At 32.2% G+C, this 9,663-nt stretch overlaps 1 pseudogene; it reads right to left on the minus strand.

Moving 5' to 3' along the window:
* Positions 1–152: 152 nt before the first annotated feature.
* Positions 153–1,678, minus strand: LOC113381485 (annotated as a pseudogene).
* Positions 1,679–9,663: the final 7,985 nt, after the last annotated feature.

The raw sequence follows: 9,663 nt of genomic DNA on the forward strand, positions 1-9,663 counted from the left end.
GTTTTTATAAGTAAGTTTATACATATAATAAAAACAAATGTGTGTACAAATATTTTATATAATGTATTTAAAAAAATTACAAGACTTTTTTGGCTAAAACTTATCTGTATTCTTGTTTTTAAAAATCATATTACAAAACTTATTTGTATCCATTACAATAAACCTTGCCGCTTCAAGTCCTCGTACGTTTCCCTGTTCACAACATTTCCAAGTGAGTCCTCAAATTCTTCGTCTTGTTCCGGGTGCCATCTTTCACCTTGCTTTTGATTTTTCAGTTTCTCCCACAGCGCTAGAGCGTCTTCGATTTGGGTCACATTTGCAAAATGGGCGGTGTTGGGGATTCCTAGACAACGCATGCCGTAGGCGTGACGCCATTCTGCAAAATGCCTTTGGAAAGCTTTGGGTATTGAAAAATATGTTTGAAATTTACAAACCTTTGTAAGTAAAGTTTCCACATATTTCATAATTGTAGCTTATATTCAAGCCGTGCAGCCGTCTAAGGTATGGAATTGGTTTGCCGTCCCATTCGAGTGGTAGCTTTTTGGGATTATGCGGTACATCATCAGTATCATCTTCATCTGATTCACTGGCGCTTGCTTCAACATCGCTATCATCACGTTCACCTTCGGTACGTGCTTGTTTTCTTTGTACATTCTCCTTTGTAGCTATTCTTTGCTCGCTTAAAATATCAGAAAATCTATATATTTGTGCCTCCAAAAACGCTATTTCTTTTTGTCGCTCATTATCTTTGGATTGCTCTTTTCCTTGTTTGTTTATTAGCTAATAAATTAGAATCAAAAGACTTTTTGCCTTTTGTTGAAAACAGTCTTTGTGCACGATCTTCCAATGTACCACCGCATTTCAAACCTAAAGCTAACAGGGCTGATTTTAATCTATCTAAACCTAAAGACGCTAATTCTTCCCAACTGGAAAACGAGGATAAATCTAAATGTGCACTAATGTTTGTCAAAGCACTACCTGCTTCTTTGGGCCAACCAGGAAAACTACCGTTCTCCCATTGTTCAATAAAGTCTTTATGGACCGCATTCAGTTCCTTTTCAATATCCAAAAGCGGTTTTATCCTTGTGATATAATCATGCAAATAATTGAGCAACATTTCTAAATATTTGCGGTACTCGGAATTCTTACGGTCTTTCGGGATTTCAAACAAGTGATCAAAACTTGTTAAATAGGATATGTAATCGATTTTGTCAATGTTTTTGAGGTTAATATACTTTTCGTAACATTCGTGTAGATCTAAATATTTACCATAACCTTCTTCGTCGGTGAACTCTACGAGATTTGTGTATTCTTCTGAGGTGTTATTACGCATGTTATCTAACTCTTCGAATTCTACGCAAAGGGGGACACTTATCTCGTGTGGGTGCTTTCGGTAGAACTCTTTGATTTGTTTTAGACGGTTGTAGAATTCATTGAACTCGTTTGGGCCTGACAGAGCAGCGACTTCATCTTTTCGGGCGCCGTCTTTATCTTCGTATAATTCTTTTAGATTTTTTGTACTGTTCATGTGGTGATCTAGCAGCATTTTTAATCTGTGATCGGAATTTATATTGTCACGTACTGTTGTTTTCTTGAAAATCATTTCTTTAACCATTGCATCGACTAAACGTTCGCGTTCCTCGTGGTAACGTCGCTGTTGCTCGAGTAATGTCTCCATGATAATTGTAATTAGATAAATAATTGTTTATAGAATGTAAATTAAATAAGCAACATATTTTATATATATTTTTTTTGAGAATAATATTTCGTCGGCAATTTTAATGAAAGTAAATTGTCAAACACAAACTTTGAGAGAACGATTGCCAACCTAGCAGGTTATTTAAGCTTCAACATGTCAGCGGCAAATACAAAAAACTAATATTCAAATTAAATGTTTTCGAAAATATTAAAACATACTCGATTTATTTTAGTTAGATCAATATATGCTTATTTTATACTTGTTTATCTATGAATATATTTATATATTATCAACTTAAATATATCGTCCATCATATATTATTTATATTTTAAATTAATTTTCCCTTACATGTTGTCTCCTATCATGTTACCATCCTGTCTCTTGCATCTCGTTACGTCCAGAACTGTCAAATACTTTAACGAAAATTTGTGAGGTTAAATTTACATTTTGTGCAAAAATAATATGTATTTTTTTAGTTAAAAGGTGCACTTAGAGTATAATGGAAGAGTTTTTGTTAAATTTTCATAGACAAGATATTGAAACTATATTGGAACATGATGATGACACCAAATACTTTTCACTGCACGTAAAGTACGTTAGTTTGAATTATAAATCACAATTGTAATGATAATTGAGATAAAGGACAGTCTTTGTATTTTGCTTTGATTTATGCATTCAATCATTTTTAATTGTTTTGACTAAATGCAGACTGACAAAACATTCTATATGAGTAGAAAAATGTATACGTATAGCTTTACAAATATCTACTTAAATACATTTAGATTTAAGTCAGTCATAGAAAAATGTCTGCGACTCTTAGTTCAAGCATTTAGCTTAAATATTTGCATGGTTATGTAACGAAAATAAAACCAGTTATTCTTATAAAGAAGATATATTGACCTCATTATGATTAAGTTAATTATTTACACAAAATCAGAAGTTTCCCAAAGAAATATATCATGTACACCTTTATGTTGTATTTGAATGCTGAAAACTTGTAAAACTAATGTTAACTCTTGCAAACTTTATCAATTTATTTATTCCTTCTATTCCATTTTCCAGCTTTACAGAATTGAACAACAGCGCTCCAGTCTTAGCGTCAAGTCTCCTCTTGCATTCTAGCCTCAGTTTAAAATTATGGAACGAAGCTCTAGTTGCAGCACAGCAAGAACTCTTAAATTCTATTCAAGGCGTTAGAATATATATGATGAGAGTAAAATCCAAAGTCCGAGTCAGATTTCAAAATTTGTATGCTAATAATGAATGCGACAACAAATTCTTTCCTAGTGAAAAGGATTTTGAAAAGTTTATACAATTCAAAGGTATAAATATACACATTTATTATATATTATATAATATATATATATATATATATATATATATATATTATTTTTTTATATAATATATTTATTATATTATATTTATTATATATTTTATATATTTTATTTATAGGTACTGTGATAAGAATGACCCAAGCAAGGATGTTAGAGATTAAAAGAGATTACAAATGTCTTCGGTGTAAATATGTTGAGACAGTTCATGCAAATTGTAGCAAAATGTATTTAATTGAGCCGATAACCAAGTGTAAAAATCCTGAAGGTCAATGTAAGTCTTCCAAAATTGTTAGTTTTGATGAAAATAGACTTGGACCCGAGAACTGTATTGATTATCAGGAGTTGAAGATTCAGGTATATTAAAGAAATGATTGCTAATGTTATTAACTTTCTGAAGGACAAATTGTTAGAAAATCCAAATTACTGATTTAATGTTTAAAGTAACATCAAAATTAGTAAAAAAATGTGTATTTATGGGGGCCAAAAATAGACCGGTTACAATTTGGTTGGAAATAGCAAAATAAGAGAAAATTTGGTAACAAAATGTTTTGAAATGTTGAATAAATATAAAAATAACCTGGCACAACCTAATTAACTGTTTCAGAAACCTAATTCACTCTTATTTAGACAATATTTCTCATAAATCTAATATTTTTAGGAGCAAATGGGTCATCAAGGTGTCGGTTCATTACCTGCAACAATATGGATCAGTTTAGGAGAAGATTTAGTCGATACTTGTCAACCTGGAGATGACATAATTGTGTGGTAATTAAATTCGATTAATAACTGTATTTTTACATTAGTACATCTCATTTTATCATTATTTTATTTACTTTCAGTGGCATTGTGCAAAGACGTTGGAAATACATCACTGTGAACAGACATTTAGATGTGTCGCTGTCTATAAGAGCAAATTCTGTCACAGTTGTTACTAAACAGGATAATGATGTGGAAACAGAAACAGCCACAGACAGTTGGATTAAGAAATTTTGGTTTGATCACCGGGAGAATGGTAAAATGCTGCAAGCGAGGGATGTTATAATAAATAATTTTTGCCCAGAGGTAATAAAATTAAAACATTATTTAAACAATATGTAATTTCTTATCAATTTGTTTCACTTTTAGCTGTATGGAATGTATTTAATAAAACTGGCAGTCGTTCTTACAATAATAGGAGGCACATCAAATTCAAATAACTCGAAGCAGCTCAACACAAAATATACTACGAATGATGATGAACCGGTAAGGTGCTCCCAATTTTTGTCTACACAAAGAACTCCGTCGCAGGAAGACAAAGGTAGTGATGTTTCGGTACGTGGGCAGTCACATTTGTTACTCGTTGGAGATCCGGGGACTGGAAAGTCTGAATTGTTGAAGTTTGCACAGAAATTAGTGGCGAGGTAAGAACAATTTGTGTCATAAATTAATCTGTTATTGTAATAATTTTAATTTGCATTTCAGATCTGTGCTAACAACAGGAATTGGTTCAACATCTGCTGGTTTAACTGTAGCTGCTGTATGGGTAATTAAAATTTATTATTAAAATTAATATTCTATCATATAATTAACTTCAGGTAGGGTAGTTATAGTAATGGGGCGAGAATCGAAAATGAAAATTTTTGCATTTTTCGACGTTTTGAAGGTTACTCAACATTTTGGCATACTTCAGAAAAAATGGATGTGTGTGTTTTGTATGTCCGCATTTTTTCGTCCACGTTTTCGGGCGCACGGATCAACCGATTTGAATGGTTTAAAAAACATTCGATCCCTATTGATAGGAAGATGTGCTGATTAGTTTTTGGCAAAGGCAGGTCCATCCGTTTTGGAGATACGGAGCAAAGAGTGCAGAAAATACAAATCGAGTTTTTGAGAGAACGGAGTATCGGATTTGGATGATCTAAAAAAACATTCAATGTGTAATGATTGGGAGAAGAGGTGATTAGTTTCTGGCAAAGGCAGGCCCAGCCATTTTGAAGATGCAGAGCTAAATGTGAAAAAAATGGCATTTTTTGAGTGAACTAAGCGTCCGATTTGAATGATCTAAAAAACTTTCTGCTCGTATTGACAAAACAATTGCTTTTGAGGATAAAAAATTATTACTTTTTTTTCCATAAAATATTTTTGTAATTTTGGATTAAAAATTCAAAAAATTACCCAGGCTAGGCACAGTCTAAGCGCCACTCTGGTACAAATGTTTACCCGAGTGCGTTTAGACTGTTTATGTATGTACTGGAGCACTTTTTCAATTTTGTGAAAAATATTGAAAAATGTGAAAATGCCGCCAAGCCAAGCACAGTATAAGTGAAAATTACGCACAGAATTATTTGCAAATGCGTTTAGACTGTGACTATACAGGAGCACTTTTTCAATTTTGTGTAAATTTTTGTGCAACTATTTTTTTGAAATTGAATTCGAAATGAAATGACGATTATTAATCTTTATTCTGGAGATAAATTGATTTAGGATTTACATTTGATTTGCTTAGATATAACAAGATAGCAAAAATGATGAAAGCTACAGTATTTGTAATAATATATTTGAGAACTTTTCATATTCCTCGAATATTTCATTACGGTACGGGAAGTTTCAGCAGTTTGCATTAAGGTACCATACACCACTAGTTTTTACTTATTCTGTGTTCAATTCTTTTCTTTACAGGAGTCCAGCGAATGGACCCTCGAAGCAGGTGCCCTAGTACTCTGTGATGGTGGAGTATGCTTCATAGACGAATTCACCTCGATGAAGGAGCAAGACAGAGCTTCCATACATGAAGCAATGGAGCAGCAGACAATCAGTGTCGCCAAGGCTGGTATGGTGTGCAAATTGAGCACTAGGTGTTCAGTTATAGCTGCAGCTAATCCGAGGAAAAGATACAATCAGATTGATAGCATTAGTGCCAATATCGTAATAGCACCACCTTTACTTAGCAGGTAAATACAAAATAACAAAAATAATTTGTCTTACCTAAGAAGCAGAATGAGATTAATTTCCTTTTCCTTTCAGATTTGATTTAATTTTTATCCTAAAAGATCTGCATGACGCAAAGTGGGATAGTCTAGTGGCCGATCATATTCTTTTTGGAGAGAAAAGTGATTTTGAGACTTCGGTGATTGACAGTGAAAAATGGACAGTCAAAATGTTTAAATCGTACTTTGAGTTCATAAAAAATATAAATCCTGTGATGACTGAAGAAGCCGAATTGATTTTGTCAGCTTATTATCAATACAAGAGGATGAGCCAGTATCGGGATGCATCCAGGACTACGGTGAGATTGCTGGATAGTCTTATAAGGTAAGAAAATATTTTTGTAAATATTGGTGATGGAGGTAACTTCAAAGATTGAAATTTATGCGCGAATCAGATTTTGTTTGACGGATTTTTTTTAAAGTCTTGGAATTTCTAAGGATTTGTAAAATGAAGCACAGTATAAAATTTTTGTGTAACATTTTTTATGAATGATGATTTTTAAAAAGAATAAGATTTTCTTATTTGCGTCGAGTTTTCGTGCTAAAAATACGACGCAAAGTGAATTAAGATTTGCTGTAGAAATCTTTATGAAGATCAAAACTATTATTATGCATTTTTACAACACATTTCAAGACTAATTTTCATAACTTACAAATTTTAATTTTTTTATAAATAAAAAAGTTAATCAAATCAGAAATAACGCCAAAATATTTATTTTCCTTTATTCAAGTATTTGACGTGCTATTTAGAATTTTTTATTTTTCCTGTTTGTCCTCATAAATTATCAGTGAAATATTTATGTAAAAATATACTCATCAATAAATAATATTAAAGTAATAAGAGGTTGGCAACTAAGTAATTTCACTTTCAAGCCAAGCTCCAATAATTTCCTACAAGTAGCTTAAGATTTGTGAGTCTAGTGCGACTTTTCTGGACGTCTCTGATGCTTTATCTATCAATTGATGGAATACATCAGAATTCATCATTTGTTCCTTGGAAATAAAATAAAAAATAACTTGCAAGCTCCAATGCTTTCTCTCACGATTTGCCAAAGATTTGTGAGGCTAGTACACCTTTCCTGGACGTTTTTTAGATGGTTTTATCTATTTTTATCGATTGTTGATAGAACACATCATATTTTTTCATTTGGTCCCTTGAAAGTAGATTAAAAATCATGGTTTTCTTACGAGTACATCAGGAATATATCACTCGGTCTCTTGAAAGTAGATTTTAAAAAATATCACTTGCAAGCTCCAATGATTTCTCTCACAAGTTGCCAAAGATTTGTGAGGGCAGTGCACTTATTCTGGACGTTTCTCTAATTGTTTTATCTAGTTTTATTAATTGTTGACTGAATGCATCAGAATTTATTATTTTGATCCTTGGAAATAGAATAAAAAATATTGCTTCCAAGCTCCAATGATTTTTGGTACAAGTTGCCGAAGTTACCTTTCTTAGACGTTTCTGATTGTTTTATCTCTCAATTGATGGAATTCGTCAGAATTTATCATCAGGTCTCTTGAAAGTAGATTTAAAAATATCACATCCAAGCTCGAATGGTTTTTCTCAGGAGTTGCTAAAGATTTGTGAGGCTAGTACACCTTTCCTGGACGTTTCTTTGATTGTTTTATCTAGTTTTATTAATTGTTAATAGAAAACATCAGAATTTAGCATTTAGTCCTTTGAAAATAGATTTAAAATTATCACTTCCAAAATCCAATGATTTGGTCCTTTGAAAATAGAATAAAAAATGTCACTTACAAGCTCCAATGGTTTAGAATAAAAAAATATCACTTGTAAGCTCCAATGGTTTTTCTCACGAGTTGCCAAAGATGTGTGTGGTCAGTGGCAATTCTGAATGTGTTTTTTCATGAAAATCAGAATTGATCGTTTGGTACATCACCTTTGTAATCTTATAAATTAACTTCCAATATGTCGTGGTGATTTTTGTTGATGCAAAGTTTTCGATGTGGTCTGTGTTGGTTCAAAAAATTTGTTTCATAATTATTTTCTAACTATGTTTCTGTACAAAACATATCTTTTATCACCAGCCATGATCATTTTTGAAAAGGAGCCGGTTTTTAGAAGGCGATAGTTGATCCTTATGTTCAATTGTAAGGTATCCACAATCCTCATATGGAACTTCTTAATTTGACCAAGACATTTTAAATGTTCTTCAATTGTTATATGCACTTCTTGCATCCTCTCGACTAGTTAAATGGCATTATTTAATTATATCTTTGATTTGGTCAACCTCAACTTCTGTAGACCAAGCGAAAGATTGCTCAACATAAAGGGGGGTTGCTCAACATTTTTAAAGAGTCGTAAAAGAAAGCAATTGATGTTTTTACTATCCATTTTTTACCACTTGTTTATTAATATTATTAAAATACAATACAAAAATTTAACTAGCTGTAAGTGGAATTCTGTCTTGAGGCAATTATGGCATCGTGCCTTAAGGCAAATTGCTGGAACTTCCCGTTGAATACTGAATGTTTTCAAATAGATTATTATAAATATTGTATCATTATCTAATATAAAATAATAAAATAAAATCTGAAATATTTTTTTTTCCAAAATAAATTATTTTGTTAAGACAAGCAGAAAGTTCTTTGAATCATTTAAATCGGACGCTTAGTTCTCTCAAAAACTGCCATTTTTTACATATTTAGCTCCGTATCTTCGAAATGGCTGGGCCTGCCTTTGCCAAAAACTAATAAACACTTCTCCCAATCATTACTAATTGAATGTTTTCTAGATCATTCAAATCGGATACTCCGTTCTCTCAAAAACTCGATTTCTATTTTCTGCACTCTTTGCTCCGTATCTCCGAAACGGCTGGACCTGCCTTTGCCAAAAACTAATCAGCTCTTTTCCCTATCAATAGGAATCGAATGTTTTTTGAACCATTCAAATCGGTTGATCCGTGCGCCCTAAAACGTGACTGGAAATTTGTATCCATACATACATACACACACACACACATCCATTTTTTCTGAGGTATGCCAAAACGTTCAGAAACCTTCAAAACGTCGAGAAATGTAAAAATTTTCAATTCCGATTTTCGGCCCATTACAATAACTTACCCTACGGGAAGTTAAAAAAAAAGTTGAAAAATGATTACATCTTTTTTTATTTTCCATAAAATATTTTTGTAATTTTGGATTAAAAATTCAAAAAATTACCCAGGCTAAGCACAGTCTAAGCGCCACTCTGGTACAAATGTTTACCCAAGTGCGTTTAGACTGGTTATGTACTGGAGCATTTTTCCAATTTTGTGAAAAAACTATTGAAAAATGTGAAAATGCCGCCAAGCTAAGCACAGTATAAGTGAAAGTGCCGCACAGAATTATTTGCAAATGCATTTAGACTGTGACTATACGGGAGCACTTTTTCAATTTTGTGTAAATTAGATTAGGCAACTATTTTTTTAATGAAATTGAATTCGAAATTAAATGACGATTGTTAATGTTCTGGAGATAAATTGATTTATGATTTACATTTGCTATCTGATTTGCTCAGATATAACAATAAGACAGCAAAAATAATGAAAGTTACAGTATTTGTAATAATATATTTGGAAACGTTTAAAATTTCTCGAATATTTCATTACGGTACGGGAAGTTCCAGCAATTTGCCTTAAGGCACGATGCCATACACCAC

Source organism: Ctenocephalides felis, unplaced genomic scaffold (genome assembly GCF_003426905.1).
Source record: "Ctenocephalides felis isolate EL2017-DRISC unplaced genomic scaffold, ASM342690v1 CF-g0.4_SCAFFOLD_02924, whole genome shotgun sequence".
NCBI classification, from domain to species: Eukaryota; Metazoa; Arthropoda; class Insecta; order Siphonaptera; family Pulicidae; genus Ctenocephalides; species Ctenocephalides felis.